We start from the raw sequence: 17497 nt of genomic DNA, 5'->3' as shown, positions 1-17497 counted from the left end.
CACCATTTACATTCCGGTCCCTATTATTATCAACATGAGCATGGTAGAAATATCTTCGAAAGGAAAGGCTCATAATTGAAAGCAAAAATTTATTGCTGTCTTAAGTCCGATAAGAAAGTCCATTCCGTTCTGCGCCCTGACAAAGTCAAATAGTACAACGAGCCACTGTAGTAGCTAAAAAATCGTATTTCATGCTAAATATTTAGAAGTAATGTACACTTAAAAATTTGTTCTTCAATATTTCTCTTTTTAAAATTTCAGATACGTTGAGACAAAAATATTCTTCGCAAATAAGGACTCGAAGTAATTTGAAATTTCAAACATAATAAATAAATACACAGAATGCCGCGGCAACATTTTCGCCTAAAATCATGCAACACGCAAAGGCCATATGCATTTAAAATAAAGCATAACGTATGCGAATAGCCAATTTCAACAAGCTTCTATCATAGATAAATAAAAAGTTGTGTAAACGGTGGTTTAATTTTGTGATGAATGTGCTTTCATATGACTACTTCGAATAGTTTAAGGTGACTGCTGATGAATCAACAAGATGGAAGAAAATGTTTGTTACATTAATAGAATTCGAATTAATTCTTCCTTTAATGAGCATGAGCAACAACGGCTACTTTTGGTAAGTAGTAAAATACATTTACAATCAAACGAGCCAAGTAAATTTATTCGATAGGAAAATTTTTTTAATAGCGGTCGCTCGTAATGGCGGTAATTGCAAGCCTCCGATGTATTTCCGCCAAAACCCAACAAAGGGTGTAAGAGCCAGTTCTATGTACATATATATATAGTTATATACATAGTTATGTAGTAAAGGTGATACTAAAGTTAAAGTGATACTAAAAAGACAAAGTCCACTTTTAAGTATATCATAGCCAGTTTAGTGCAATGCTTGACCAAGACTACTATTCCTACACAAACTTTTTTTACTACATACATACATATATAAAAACTCTATTATTTAATACTGTCAAATACACATCTTGACGTTTATCCAGCTCATTGTTTCAAGAAACTATTTTTGTGCTTAGTGCAGCTAACGGCAAAAACTGCGAAGGAGCCGCGACTGGAAAATTGTGACGTTGTATGCCTTGAGGCGAAACTTCATTTTGTTGCAAATTCAGCCTTAAGCGATATACATACATATATACATATTATGTATATGTAACTGTTTTAACATCTAGATTTACGATAAGACTGGAATATTTTTATTTATAGTATTTACGGGGTTAATATGTATGTATACAATTTTTAGATTTATACGGCTGAAATATTTTTGTTCAGAAGAATCATGAATCACATATGATGCCGAAGTCCTTTTCAATTTCTTTAAAATAGTACATACTTGTTATGTTTTTGATTAAAATTTCAATTTAAACGCCAAAGACATGGTTACTGCTATGCTAAAACCAAGTTTTTTTTTGCATATTATGCATATTGAAGAAATATTTTATTAGAAATATTTTCACAATTCCAAATTAATGCGTTTCTACTAATTAACTTCGTTTTGAGATAATTTTAAAATGATTCAATACAAGAATTGACGAAGAGGGTTTGCAAAAGTAGGTAGGATAACTAACACAACCATGTCTGGAGCCCGAGAAAATGGTATTACTTCTACATTACTATTCATCAGGAAATCTTTGATTAACTACTGTTGCGATGGCTGTGCGGTCTTAATCATTTTCTCAATTATCTTTAACCTGGTAATAGTTTACTGCCTGAGGTTTGAATGTCAATTTCGCCTAATTAGTTCACTTTTGATTGTTAAGTATATTCCGCTATATATTGCCCTTCGGATTCGGCTTGAAACCGTAGGTCGCTCCATTTGTGGAATAACATCAAGACGCACGCCACAAATAGGAGGAGGAGCTTGGCAAAACACTCAAAAAGGGTATACGGGCCAATTATATATATGTACATATATGTATATATATCTATACTAATATTATAAAGAGGAAAACTTTGTTTGTTTGGTTGTAATGAATAGGCTCAAAAACTACTGGACCGATTTTAAAAATTCTTTCACCATTCGAAAGCTACATCATCCACGAGTAACATGGATTATATTTTATTTTGGAAATAGGGCTCGAGATATAGGTCAAAACGTGGACCCGGGTAACCTTCGGATGTGTATGTACAATATGGGTATCAAATGGAAGCTGTTGGTGAATGCTTTAGTCCAGAGTATTTTTCATGCCGCTCCGTGACTAGGGTCTCGAGATAGAGACCAAAACGTGGACCCTAGAATGTGTTTGTACAATATGGATATCAAATTGAAGCTGTTGGTGAATGCTTTAGTACAGAGTATTTTTCATACCTATTTATGACTAGGGTCTCGAAATATATGCCAAAACGTGGACCCGCCGTGTCTTTGAACCGAATTAAACCAAACTTACGCCCATTGTTAAGGAGGTATTGAAGGTGGTTTCCGTATAGTTTGGATACCTATTGGTAGATAGGGTCTCGAGATATAGGTCAAAACGCGGACCCGGGTAACCCGCGGATGTGTATGTACAATATGGGTATCAAATGGAAGCTGTTGGTGAATGCTTTAGTTCAGAGTATTTCCATCCGCTTCGTGACTAGGATCTCGAGATAGAGACCAAAACGTGGACCCTAGAATGTGTTTGTACAATATGGATATCAAATGAAAGCTGTTGATAAGTGCTTTAATACGAGGTAATTTTCATACCTATTTATGACTAGGGTCTCGAAATATATGCCAAAACGTGGACCCGCCGTGTCTTTGAACCGAATTAAACCAAACTTACACACATTGTTAAGTAGATATTGAAGATGATTTCCGTATAGTTTGAATACTTATTGGTAGATAGGGTCTCGAGATATAGGTCAAAACGTGGACCCGGGTAGCCTTCGGATGTGTATGTACAATATGGGTATCAAATGGAAGCTGTTGGTGAATGCTTTATTACAGAGTATTTTTCATGCCGCTACGTGACTGGGGTCTCGAGATATAGGTCAAAACGTGGACCCGGGTAACCTTTGGTTGTGTATGTACAATATGGGTATCAAATGAAAGCCGTTGATAAGTGCTTTAATACGGGGTAATTTTATACATATTAATGACTAGGGTCTCGAAATATATGCCAAAACATGGACCCGCCGTGTCTTTGCACCGAATTAAACCAAACTTACGCACATTGTTAAGTAAGTATTGAAAATGGGGTTCGTAAAGTTTGGTTGTAATTCGGAGCACTGGCAACGGGTACAGCGTTCTTTTGAACCAGCCATAATGTCGCTTACTTTTTTAACGCTTGGGGCGGAACTGAACTGTCAAATTGACAGTGTGAGTTACAATGTGTCAATATTTCTTTCTGATTTGGATGCCATAAGGAAAAAACGTAAGTGCAACATGTAAAAATTGTTTGTGAATTTTTTTGGAGTGGATTTTGGAACAGTGAATAATTTCTTACGAAATTTGAGAATTTAATGTGAAATCCGAATGAAATTATGTGTTCGTGGAAAAAACAATTTTTTTCGTTTTTTGAAAAATATAAATGGATAATGGTTAAAAAAGCTCCAATGCTTAATAAAACATATAAATTGAAACGAAAAATTCATGGATGATTAGGAAAAAAGACGATTGTTAATTCATATGCGTTGATTTGAAATTTAAAAACAATCTTTTTTTCCTGATTTTCAATTTATTTTTATTTTTTATTTAAAAAAAAAAAAATAAAATAAAATAAATTGAAAATCAGGATTTTCAATTTATATTTTATATTTACTCAAAAACAAATAGAAAAACAAAAAATATTGTTTATGCCAAAGCGCTTGAATAAAGAATAAAGAAATAAATAATATGAAAATCATATATTTTCTGTTCTAAGCCATATCTATTCTATTTTAGTGTGCCCAGCGAAGGGGGCCGGGTTTGCTAGTATTATATATATATATTATGCGTACATACGTATATTTATGTGGTAAATATTTTAATTTTTAGAATTTTTTTTTAATATGGTAACGCAAATTTGCGAGTTTTGGTTCTTATTTCTTTTTGGTGAAAAACTTTCCAAATAATTTTATTCTTTTCCAAATTTATGGTTTTTTTCTTTGGCATTCAATTCAATTTGTACTTTTTATTATTATTGTAAAATAAAATATCAATAAAAAAATTGGGGTGAAAAATACTCGTTAGGGAAAATTTGGGAAGGTCACTTGAGTTCTTCTTTTTTATCGATATATGATGAGGTAAATTACTCAAACCATCTAAGTGTAATCTTAGGGACAAAAAAAGTGAGCCCTTTTTATTTTTATGTTTTTTTAAGCGGCTGGAAAATTAATTTTGAAATCGTAGCCGATATTTGGAAATGTGAAAATGTTAATTTAGGTAATTCTGCTTTCTTCGACCAGCACAGTGTATTCTAGTAGGATCAGTTGTTACTATCATATATGCCGTGCTCAAGAAAATCTGGAATTTATGGCGGTAGGTAAATATAATACTAATAAACATTCGACGATTGTTGATAGTTGAATATATGACATAGTTACACTCTGTATCCAAAGTAAACAATTGACGTAGCAATTGTTACGTCAATTGTTAACAATCACAAATTTTGATAGACTTTTTCCGCGGTCACGTGGCCATACTGATAAAAAGCGAAAATTGTGAACTATAACATTACGTATATATTTTATTGCGACTTTTGTAGGAAAATTCAGAAGAAAAATGTGTTTCGACGCGCATAACTCTGACGAATTGTTGGAAATGTTTAAAATAAATTATGCATATGAAACCACGTATGACCAAGGGGTAATAAAACATAGTACGAATTTGGAAGAAAGAGCACTTGGCGCGAAATATTTTACAAGAAACTTCATTCAAGCGACAATGTAAGGAAAATATTCCTTAATATATAAGTAATAATATAAAAACTTTTATGCAAAATAACAGATTTCACTATTACTATTACTAACAAGTCAGAGCGAATCTCCAAAAAATAACGAAGAATGTATTTATAAGCCATTATGATATTAAAACAGCAGTAGATTTCCTTAAGAAATCGTTAAAATTGTCGATTGTCACATCGATTCGATAAAATGAATATAAAAATTTATAAATAATAATATAAATATTTGTTATTATAATATAAAATAATAAATAATTTTTACTTCTCAAAAGATGTACATCATTTCGTGTTATGCTAAATACGGGGAAGTACGCCTGACGTTTGCATTTGGAGGAACAGCATATAAAAGCAGCAAATATGTTAAATGAATGCACTAGCAATGGATCTGCAGGGTGGAGCTTTAGGCTATGGATATCCATTGCAGTCGTTCATAATGACTTCATTCAGAAATGTTGATAATACAATTCAGTGAAGAGCAGAGCGAAATATTTATGTAATTAATGATTGTATAAGTATTTGTAATTCGTAAAGAAAATTTAATCAAACAAAACTTCTTTAGATGCACAACATATTGTAGTATATTGTATGCCCATTATATATTGTATATGTCTATTTAAATATGCAAGTACAAAGAGCAGCAAAAAATCTGAATAAGAATGTACTAAAAATTCCATTTAAACTTAGAGATAAAAAGTTAAGTTCACATACATATATAACAAACGAGATCTGTAGATGTGTGTTATCGCCACTTCAAGGATAAGTGGGAATAGTTATCGACAATATTTAAATTCATTTGGTTACAGAAACCCTTTCATTCGAGTATTTGTACTGAAATGGAATGGCCACGGTTGTCAACCAAGTCCACTAATTTTTTAACAAAAGCACAAATGGAGCGTCAAATCGACTATTTCAATCGTTTTTTACCGCACGACCTTGTGGTAAGAACACCTAATGCACTATGCGATGCTAATCGAACAGTGTGCAACGACATTTGATCGAACTTTGCATGCTTTTTTTGGTCTTGGCTCTCCTGTACTCTCCCATTGGGACGATTGTGCTTTGGTTTCGATGTCATAAATATATATTCCCATGATTCGTTACCAATTGTGACCCTTTTAACCAAATCTGGATCATCGTTGGCGTCATTCAACAATTCCTGAACGATGCTCATGCGACGTTGTTTCGAACTTCGCTGCCATACGCTTCATGTCCAAAATTTCCGAAAAGATTATATGGCATGAGCTAACCGATATGCCGACATCCTCAGCAACTTCTCTAATTGTGATTCTACGATTCTTCATAACAATTTTCTTCACTTTCTTAACATTTTCATCGGTTGTTGATGTGCTGGGGCGCCCAGAGCGAGCGTCGTCATTCACATCTTCTCGACCTTCAGTGTATAAAAGCTTGTACCACTTGTAAACATTTTTTTGACTTAGACTACTGTCACCGTATGCCACTGTCAACATTTCAAGTGTTTTTGAGCACTGCTCACTTATATGTGAACGTATTATAACTTGACGAAAAATTTGCATGTGAAAGCAACAACAAAGGTATCGGGCACGATTCGCCGCTAGCTAGTATATCTACATATCCGTCATACATGCATGTCATAAAACTGGTATAATTTATTATTTTACAAACACATGAAATTTTAGTCAGATCTATTCCCGCGTTGCCAAGATAACAGATAACAGATAACTTGCTAACGCTTGGCGAAAAGAAGAGGCCTTATGTAACTGAGCTTAAAGCAAAAATAATGCACATCGCCATTTGTCCTTAATCCGCAAAAGCATTTGGCATTACTATTCGGCAGATATCAAATCAATATTTATTAAAATTAGTTACGAACTGAAAAATGCAAGCGGCAATAAAAGTGTATCTTTATTTGTTTAAGCAAAAATGTAAAACGTGGCTTCTTCGCTTCGAAGCTGTCCAAGCAATGAATTTTATTCAGCGCTTCCTTTTAAGTGCAAAGCAGAATATCAGGAAAATAACTGTTTACAGCTAACTGTGCATAAATACCATATGTATGTATGTACATCATGAAGTAAATAACAGATGCGTACGAAGAAATAATACCAATACATAGTAGATATGTTATGGTACATAAGAAGTGGCTATAAATTAAGGTGGTGCCAGATTGGACGAATTCTGAACATCCTGCCCGGTTGAGGCGCTGGCCTCAAAATGCTCTGCGTCCAGAAGCCGGCACAATTTCTGTACCGCACCATCATCATCATACCGTTCGCCGTCTGAAGCGTGACATTACGTATTAAACCATTGCTGCCCGGATGAACCGCAGTTACGCGCCCTAAGCGTCAATATGTTGGTGGTAAGTTCTCATGTATTACGACGACTATGTCTCCGATCTTTACGTCCCTTGATTTCGTCTGCCACTTGTTTCGAGTTTGAAGAGTAGATAAATATTCCTCGCTCCATCGTTGCCAAAATTGTTGATATACAAGGTGGCGCAAAAGTAACCTTGCGATGTTTTTTGGCTGTAATGTAAAAAAAAACGAAAAATTTTGATACTTCTTGTGGATTATTTTTATTTGGTCTTTTATTTTTTTTTTACATTAAGTCGAGAATATGATGTCATGTACGTCACCGACTAACATTCGTTGCGTACGGTCACTATCTCTTCCGCTGTGTAGTAGTTGTACTCTCTTTGCATTCATATTCGTTTACCTACGTAAACACATTAATAAATTCACTTAAATTGCCCGTGTACAGTTGCTTACGCGAGTGATAACCGAGGGTTTAGTGTTATTATATAGGTGTGAAACAATGCCCCTTGGGGCATCCCCACCTAGGGAAAATAGGTTCGCCCTACTTTCCCCTGGTGTTCATAGCAAGCGTAAAAAACCCAACAAAACGCGAGAATCATACCCCGAATTACCTCCAATTGTTTTTGCGAAAACAGACGACCCTAAATTTATTGTGATAAAATCAAGTGAAGAAACAAAACCAATATCCAATTATTCCTGCTTTGCAGTGCACAAAGCTATATTAGCTATCAGCAAGGACATAATTTCCATTTCTGAGTTGCGTGATGGAAGCCTCTTAGTGCTTACTAAGAATAAAAAAATCGCTGAGAAATTCATATCTTCAAAACTTCTTCCCGGTATATGTTTAATTAATGTAACTTATCAAACAAATCTAAACTGTGTAAAAGGCACCATATTTAAACAACCTAACCGATTTCAGAAATCGTTGATGGCTTAAAAATGCATGGCGTGATCGCTGCATACAAATTTCAAAAGAAATCACAAGACACTCTAATTCCAACTGGCGCAATACTTATATCATTCGACAGCGACTCCCTGCCAGAAAAAATCGACGTCGCCTGGAGGAAAGTTTCTGTTCGTCCATATTATCCCAACCCAATGCGATGTAAGTCATGCCAATTACTTGGTCATACTTTAAAATACTGCAAAAATCCTTCCACCTGCGCCATATGCAGCCTACCACCCCATGTAGGGTCGGAATGTTCTAGAACAATGTGCGCAAACTGCGCTGGCGACCACCCATCATTTGCAAGCAACTGCCCAAAGTTCGTACAAGCTAAAGAAATACTAAAAATTAAAACAATAAATAAATGCAGTATGCGCGAAGCAGCAAAAAAATATAATGCCTCCACCACCTCTAAACCCTCCGCCTCAACATTCTCTCAAATCATCGCAAGCACTTCTTCTTCTGCAAAAAGCACAATCATGTAAAGCAAAGAATTGACAACTACCAATAATTCGACAACAACCCAGTCTTCTCTTGCCACCGCCTCCACTAATTCCTCCTATCCCACATATTCTCAAATAACCGCAAACACAGCTCCCTCAACCAAAAATTCAATTATACAAACACCTAAAGAATCGATAGCAACACAAAATTCAATATCATCCCATTCCTCTACTTCTATAGCTTCTACTACCTCTTTCATTCCCTTAACACACCCTCCTCTAAAAACCAGCTTCTCAGCTGACTCTATCACAAAAACAAGTACAAAGAACGATAATCCCCCTTTGCATTCATTTCCTAACTCGAACGATATAAATTCAACAGTTTTCAACATTCTTAATACGAGTACTAAACCAATTTATACTAACAACTATGATTCCGTTTCTCAGACACAGCTCACCTCAGATTGTGATGACGAAATGTCTACTGTCTCAGTTCTCACTAAGACAAATGACATTTCACCACGCGTCAGCTCAAATTAACCTTCTCAGACGACTCGCTCAGCTCTGCCTCGCAGAACTTTGATACGTAGTCAAGTCGAGCTTAATCTTTCTCTCTACTTAGATCACTTTCCTTTCTTTCTATCCTTATGTTCTCAATTATACAATGGAATATCAATGGCTATTTCAACAACTATATTCACCTTGAAATCCTCATCAATTCTTACTCACCTGCAATTATTCTCTTAAGCGAAACTCACCTTCCTCACAATTACGCACCACATACACCAAGGAAATATATTGGTTACTTTCACAATTTGCCCAGTATTAATACAAATAAACAAGGTACGGCGATACTAATTAGGCGCAATATTCCACACAAACAAATATCAATCGTATCAAATGTATCTTCCATAGCGCTAGAAGTTGACTTGCCTAAAAAAATTGGTATTGTCGGCCTATATATCCACCCTACACAACGTATTGTTTCGAGTGATATCTTAGGAATCATAAAACAACTTCCTTCTGATTTAATTATGGGCGGGGATTTCAATGCTTGGAGTACAATTTGGGGTTCCGCGTATACCAACTCAAGAGGCGAATGTATCGAAGATGTTTTAATGTCCTCAAACCTTATATGTCTAAATGACGGGTCTGCAACACACTTCTCCACCCGGAATTCCTTCACTACTGTCGATCTAACTTTCTGTTCTGCTTCGATTGCACCACTATGCTCATGGCAAGTCTCTAACTCTCTTCACGGTAGCGATCATTATCCGATCACCATCCAACTAAATGCCCAAACCCAATCCACATTTAAGTCAAACGCTAAGTTTATTCTAGAATCAGCCGATTGGGCGAAATTTAGCACTAAATGTATTAATTTGTGTGAAACTTTACGTGCTTCCAGCAACGTCAACCAAGAAGCAGCCAATATTTCAAAAATTATTCGAACAGCAGCACATCACGCTATACCACAAACTTCACCAAAAAGTAGTAAGAAAAGGATTCCTTGGTGGAACTCTCATTTATCCCAACTTCGTGAAAACAAACAGAATAAATGGCACGAATACAAACGCTTTCGCACTATTTTAAACTTGGTAAGCTACAAAAAGGCAAATGCTCTTTTTAAGCGCGCCGCCAAAAATGCCAAGCGTAAGAAGTTCGAAGTGTTAACGGCTAGCATAAATCCTAACACTAAGCCCCGAAAAATATGGCATGATATTAAAATGCTCACTGGTTCAGGTAAGCAAACTACTTTCGCCCACATTAACTCCACAAATGGCGTTATCAGTTCTCCACTCGAAATAGCCAATTATTTTGCCTCCTTCTACGCTTCTAACTCAAACGACGCCAGCTTTTCAAGCAACTTTTGCTCGGCAAAATACAACTGTCTAAACGACCAAGCAAACATTATAAACAATTTATCACCTGCTGCCAGGACAATTGAATCGAAAATCACTATTAATGAATTGGAGTTCGCGCTCTCTACCGTGAAAGGTAAAACTCCTGGGCTTGATCGAATCTCTTATCCTATGATTCAAAATTTACCCAGTTGCATGAAATGCAGACTAACTAATCTGTATAACCAAATCCTAAATTACGGCTTTTACCCTCAAGCGTGGAAAACTTCCTATATCGTACCAATTTTGAAACCCAATAAACCTCCCACTTCTGTTGAAAGCTATAGGCCCATCTCTCTGTTATCATGCCTGGGTAAACTAATGGAAACAATTTGGGGTTCCGCGTATACCAACTCAAGAGGCGAATGTATCGAAGATGTTTTAATGTCCTCAAACCTTATATGTCTAAATGACGGGTCTGCAACACACTTCTCCACCCGGAATTCCTTCACTACTGTCGATCTAACTTTCTGTTCTGCTTCGATTGCACCACTATGCTCATGGCAAGTCTCTAACTCTCTTCACGGTAGCGATCATTATCCGATCACCATCCAACTAAATGCCCAAACCCAATCCACATTTAAGTCAAACGCTAAGTTTATTCTAGAATCAGCCGATTGGGCGAAATTTAGCACTAAATGTATTAATTTGTGTGAAACTTTACGTGCTTCCAGCAACGTCAACCAAGAAGCAGCCAATATTTCAAAAATTATTCGAACAGCAGCACATCACGCTATACCACAAACTTCACCAAAAAGTAGTAAGAAAAGGATTCCTTGGTGGAACTCTCATTTATCCCAACTTCGTGAAAACAAACAGAATAAATGGCACGAATACAAACGCTTTCGCACTATTTTAAACTTGGTAAGCTACAAAAAGGCAAATGCTCTTTTTAAGCGCGCCGCCAAAAATGCCAAGCGTAAGAAGTTCGAAGTGTTAACGGCTAGCATAAATCCTAACACTAAGCCCCGAAAAATATGGCATGATATTAAAATGCTCACTGGTTCAGGTAAGCAAACTACTTTCGCCCACATTAACTCCACAAATGGCGTTATCAGTTCTCCACTCGAAATAGCCAATTATTTTGCCTCCTTCTACGCTTCTAACTCAAACGACGCCAGCTTTTCAAGCAACTTTTGCTCGGCAAAATACAACTGTCTAAACGACCAAGCAAACATTATAAACAATTTATCACCTGCTGCCAGGACAATTGAATCGAAAATCACTATTAATGAATTGGAGTTCGCGCTCTCTACCGTGAAAGGTAAAACTCCTGGGCTTGATCGAATCTCTTATCCTATGATTCAAAATTTACCCAGTTGCATGAAATGCAGACTAACTAATCTGTATAACCAAATCCTAAATTACGGCTTTTACCCTCAAGCGTGGAAAACTTCCTATATCGTACCAATTTTGAAACCCAATAAACCTCCCACTTCTGTTGAAAGCTATAGGCCCATCTCTCTGTTATCATGCCTGGGTAAACTAATGGAAAAACTGGTTGCAAATAGGTTGATGTGGTATATTAAGAACAACAAAGTTATTAGTTCTAACCAGGTAGCATATAAAAAAGGCAGTGGCACAATTGATGCTCTTTTGCACCTTGACTATGTCGTCACAAACGCACTCTCGTCAAGAAAGCATGTTTCACTTCTAGCAATCGATTTGGAGAAGGCTTTCGACCGAATTGGAGTGCATATCATTTTGAAACAATTAACTAAGTTGAAGGTTGGTTCCAAAATTATAAACTTTGTTAAAAGCTTTCTCACTAACAGAAAATGCAGAGTGAGAATAAATGGTTTTGCCTCAATTATTGTAAATCTAGAGAATGGAACGCCACAAGGGTCTCCACTCTCCGCGCTTCTCTTTATAATAGCGTTCGATGAAATTGCCAAGCTATCAGCAAACTATCCCAGCATAGAATGTCAGCTCTACGCCGACGATGTTTTCTTTTTCACGAAAAATGCTAATCTTCTTTCAGTCTCGCGTATTTTCGAAAGCATTCTCCGAGACATAATGACATGGTCCTCAACCTCAGGCACATCAATTTCTTTCGAAAAATCTAAAACTTTGCACATTTGCAAAAAATCTAGTTGCTCTGGGTTGCCAACACAATTTTTTGGCCATTCCATAATGCCAGTAAATGAAATAAAAATTCTAGGTGTAATTATAGACTCTAAGTATAAGTTTAAAAAACATTGTAAATACATAAAAGATTGTATTATGACACGGTTAAATATAATTAAATACCTATCTTCTAAGAAATCTTTTGTACATCCGTCTTCACTTGTTCATGCATGCAGAGCACTCATCCTATCAAAAATCGATTACGGCCTTCCTATATACGGAAACGCAGATAAACGTTCAATTAGCCAAATATCATCGCCTTATCACTCTGCGATACGCAGGAGCATTAGAGCGTTCCCAACTACACCAATTCGAAATTGTTTGCGGAAACAGGTTTGCCAAAGATTCCAGATCGGATCGAAGACAGTACTCATAAACTTTTACCAAAACTACTTTTCACCTACAATGTCAATCTTATTAAAGATTTCAGAAACGCATCTTTAAGAAAGAGGCATCCTAAAATTATGTCGGTTGTAGCCAAATGTTTGAGCTTGCAAAGGAGACTTGAACTGCCGGGTACCCTTCGCTACCGCACAGCTGAAACGAAACCTCCATGGACGATACGCAATATTCCATTTGCTATTAACACGGTGCAGCGACCAGAAGAACATACAGCGAAGGAAATTTACAAAGCACTGTTTACATCCGAAAAAGAAAAGTACTCCAAACAGGGATGGAATTTTATATTTACAGATGGATCAAAAACTCAAACCTCAACATCTTTTGCCGTCACAAAGGAAAACGGGGACACGATCAAACATGGTTTTTTGCACCCAATATGCTCTGCTTTTACAGCAGAAACAGCGGCATTGTTAGAAGCCTCCATTTATGCCAAACAAATTAAAGGCAAAATAATTATATGCACAGACAGCCAATCATCGGTTGTCCAACACACGATCAAACTCATATAAATACAATTAGAAATATTCTCATAAGCTATCCAAACAGAATTAAGCTAATGTGGGTTCCAGGACATTCGGGGATTACCGGCAATGAAAACGCTGATGCCGCAGCTAGAAGCGTTTCTAATCTACCGTCAATGCTTCATAAATACTACTCTAAAAGTGACATCCTCCTAGAGATTACAAAACAACGGCGCATTTATCTGTTAGATAACTGGAAAAACTACCAACACCACTACGCTTTCTTAAATCCATGTAGATCAAAGATATCACTTCCTTCCGACCTGCCATTAAAAGTTCTCAAACCGTACTCGCGCCTACGCCTGGGCCACACTATTCTCACACATGCACACCTCCTACAACGTACGCTGCCAGCCGATTGCCCCTTCTGTGACGAAACCGTAACCTTAGATCATATTCTACAATCTTGTCGAAATCTACACACCTCCAGACAACAATTCTTTGGATCCTCTCCTGCACTGGATTTTCTTAAAGAGCCATCTGCAAGTAATATACTGACTGTCTACAAATTTCTAAAAGCCAACGACTTGTTAAGACGGATCTAACATGTACCTTTGTTTATTTTATTTAGTTATAAGCATTTAAATATTATATGATAATTACTTAACGTTAGACCTAATTTAAAGTACATTTACATTTTTTGTTATCTGACAGCCGATGGCCTATGCTGCTAGTGCTGCTGCCTTCTTATATTTGTATAACTTGTTATTATACAAATTTAATAATAATAATAATAATAATAATGATGTCATGTAAATGGCCGCCGCCACAGTTGATTGCCATTTGAGCCGTTTTTATGGCATTTTCCATCACTTTGGCCAAAACTTCCGGCGATAGGTCCTCACATTCTTGACGGATATTGTCTTTAAGAGCTGCAAGAGTCTGAGGTTTGTTGACATAAACTCGCGACTTCAAAAAGCCCCACAAAAAGAAGTCTGGAGCGGTCAAATCAGGCGATCTTGCTGGCCAGTGCAAATCGTCAAAACGGGAGATTAGTCTTTGTTCACCACGTACAATGTCAAACTCGTCACCTTTTAATTCGATCCCAAAGGAAATTGGTAGCTGTTTGTCCATAAGCCATTTTGGCCTTTGCCAGTTCTGATGCTCGGATAACTCTACTGGCACAGTCTGCCGAATTTTGTGCAGACCGTACATAATGCCAACGATCTGGTGATGTCAGCTCTTGAATGTGACGAACACGTTTGGAAATGTACGGCTTGAGAGTAGTTGGAGGTTTACGTAACCAACATAACACGATTCGTGAGTCGGACCATACATGATAAGAAGTGTCCGTTAGACGTAAAGCAATCCGCACATTGTCAAGTGTGGATGCGAGTAAATGTGCCGCACAAAGTTCTAGGCGAGGAATTGTTGCACCCTTGAGTGGCGCCACTTTGGTGCGAGCTGTTAGCAATGATACAGTTGACCGACCTTCACCGTCTGTTGTCCTAGTATATAGGACAGCCGCATAGGTAAGTGGACTTGCATCACAAAACCCAAGTAGCGTAGTAGTCTTACCCTATTGAATGCGAATTAAAACCATAGAGGTGTAATCCTTTCTTCCGGTCATCAATCCTTAGTGAGACATAGGACATTAAGAGTTATACTATACTATACAGAAAATACTAAAGAAACCATACTGACATTTTTACAAAAAGAGTACCTTATCTAGTTACATAACTTCAAATATAGCAAAAAAGTCGTTCCCTTAACAAAAGAGTCTCGCTTAAAAACAAAACTCATAAATTAAATTATATATAAGCATAACACATTTATTTAAGAAAACGCACATTTTAAAGACAATTTGTCACGCATTCAAAGTTCTTTAAGTGATTCAATAAAAATGTGTTGGGTTATTTTATTTGAATGGGCATTTTAGTGCGTTTTTATATCCAAAGCTAGGCAACACTGCAGTAGCGAGAAAAAGATTTGACTGCCGAAAGCAGAAAAACACCAACAACACTGCAATCGCGGGCAATGCCACCAGATGTTAAAAAAAAGTAAAGCTAAATAAAACTGAGTGAATTATTTAAATAATTATTAAAAAATTTATATTTTACAAAATTATAAACATGACATTTTAATTAGAACAACTAGAAAAATGTCATGAAGAAAGAACTAAAACTCCGAGACACAAAATAATAAAAATAACAAAAAAATAAATCAAGTTACGAAAATGGTAATCTGGCCAAAGCTAAATAAAACTGAGTGAATTATTTAAATAATTATTAAAAAATGTATATTTTACAAAATTATAAACATGACATTTTAATTAGAACAACTAGAAAAATGTCATGAAGAAAGAACTAAAACTCCGAGACACAAAATAATAAAAATAACAAAAAAATAAATCAAGTTACGAAAATGGTAATCTGGCCATACTGGAGCTAAAATCACGTAACTAGTTGTCAAATTCGCTGACCGCAAAGTAACGGGACCACGATAGGCGCCACCTCATTATTCTTTCCATCATGCTGAATATATGCCTATATGCCCGTTCATACATACATACATATGCAAAACGATCCCTCAAATGAAATCAGTAATAAACAGAATGAATTTTTTTACTTTCATTTATAGGACAGCTTTTGTTTGGTAAATTGATTTTTTTTGTTGTACCGCTTGGCTTGGACTTTGCATGCAGCCATATGCAAAGGAAGAGTATATATTCAGGTATAAAAAACATTAGTTTTACTGTTCGCCAGGACAAATATGTATACGTATGTATAGTATAATAATGTCCTTTGAAAAATGTATTCATAAATATCTTTGAAATTTTCTAATGAATTTTTTAAATAGTATAACGGTATATAAAGGTTTATAAAGGTATATAAACATTATACATGTACGTAGTAATACATAGTTCAATTTCGTTCATCTTGATGTTTTAACGAAAACAGTTGAACTTCCCTTCTATGAAATAAAGTGTACGCCATAATACGCTATAACATCGCATTCATATGCATTTTTTCCTGGATAACAAAAAAAAAGTATAATTTTGCCGCACGGTATTATATGTAGTAAATATAATATTATATAATAAAAACACTTAGTTTCGTAAATGTACATGGAGTATATGTACATACATATGTATTTATATAACATGTAGATGAATGAGTTTGGGTATGACTATCATTTGGAAGGGCCCGGGTTTGAGACCCACCGTGGACATGTAGCAACAACTGATAGAAAAGTTTATAAATAAATACAACGAATACAACGACATATCCGCTAAATCCAGTAACGAATATTTTAATTTGTTTTGGAGTGACATTTTGTTCATTCACCATCAATTGTAAAAAACTGTACAGTAATCAATTAAAAAATGCAGCAAATGTAAGAAAATTTTGAAAACAAAACGAAAAATAAGATAAGTTGAAAATTACAATAAATATTTATAATTGAGAAAATAGCTATTACTAGCAATATTTATTTTGAATGGTATTAAGTCAGTATTTAGGAGAATTCAAAGATGAACTTTGCATTTTGACCAGTAACTGAAAATTGTTTGCTTGCATCCTCCCTTCTTTCAATAAACTAGATTATTTTATGAAGAATAAATATTTGGCAAGTGGCCGCATTGATCATGTCGCGTGTTAATTGATGGTTAGTTGAAGTACTTCAACTTCTTAGCGGTTTGCCCCTCATCGTTTCTTAAATTGTTTCTACTCATAATTGATTTAATTTATATGCAGCCGTTTTATACTCGAATCATATAGGCAATATTCCAGAAATATGTAGAGTACACTTTTAGATTCTATAAAAATACAATAATACTTTATTTGACCTGAAGATCTGCATCACACTCTCGATTATGTTATGGTCAACTGTACAAGCACAACAAGCAAGAAATCAATAACTCGGTCAATACTGGGGAATTACCCCCATTGGATTTTATTTTTGTCAGAATTATTTGCCACGATTTCTGGTGTACTTACTTTGTCAGTAGCTATCGAACGCAAAACTCCCAGGAAAAATAT

At 35.8% G+C, this 17497-nt stretch overlaps 1 protein-coding gene across 3 annotated transcripts in view; it reads left to right on the top strand.

The window, feature by feature from the left end:
- Positions 1 to 267: 267 nt before the first annotated feature.
- The window catches only part of LOC129244107 (octopamine receptor Oamb), a 64079-nt gene continuing 46849 nt past the window's right edge, over positions 268 to 17497 (top strand). For all 3 annotated transcript variants that reach the window (XM_054881731.1, XM_054881737.1, XM_054881724.1), the window contains exon 1: positions 268 to 634. The gene's annotated coding sequence lies outside the window, so the exon portion shown is untranslated. The remainder of the gene's footprint in view (positions 635 to 17497) is intronic.

The sequence above is a fragment of the Anastrepha obliqua genome, chromosome 1 (genome assembly GCF_027943255.1).
Source record: "Anastrepha obliqua isolate idAnaObli1 chromosome 1, idAnaObli1_1.0, whole genome shotgun sequence".
Classification (NCBI taxonomy): domain Eukaryota; kingdom Metazoa; phylum Arthropoda; class Insecta; order Diptera; family Tephritidae; genus Anastrepha; species Anastrepha obliqua.
The sequence above is the reverse complement of the archived record's forward strand: the minus strand, read 5'-3'. Positions and strand labels throughout refer to the sequence as shown.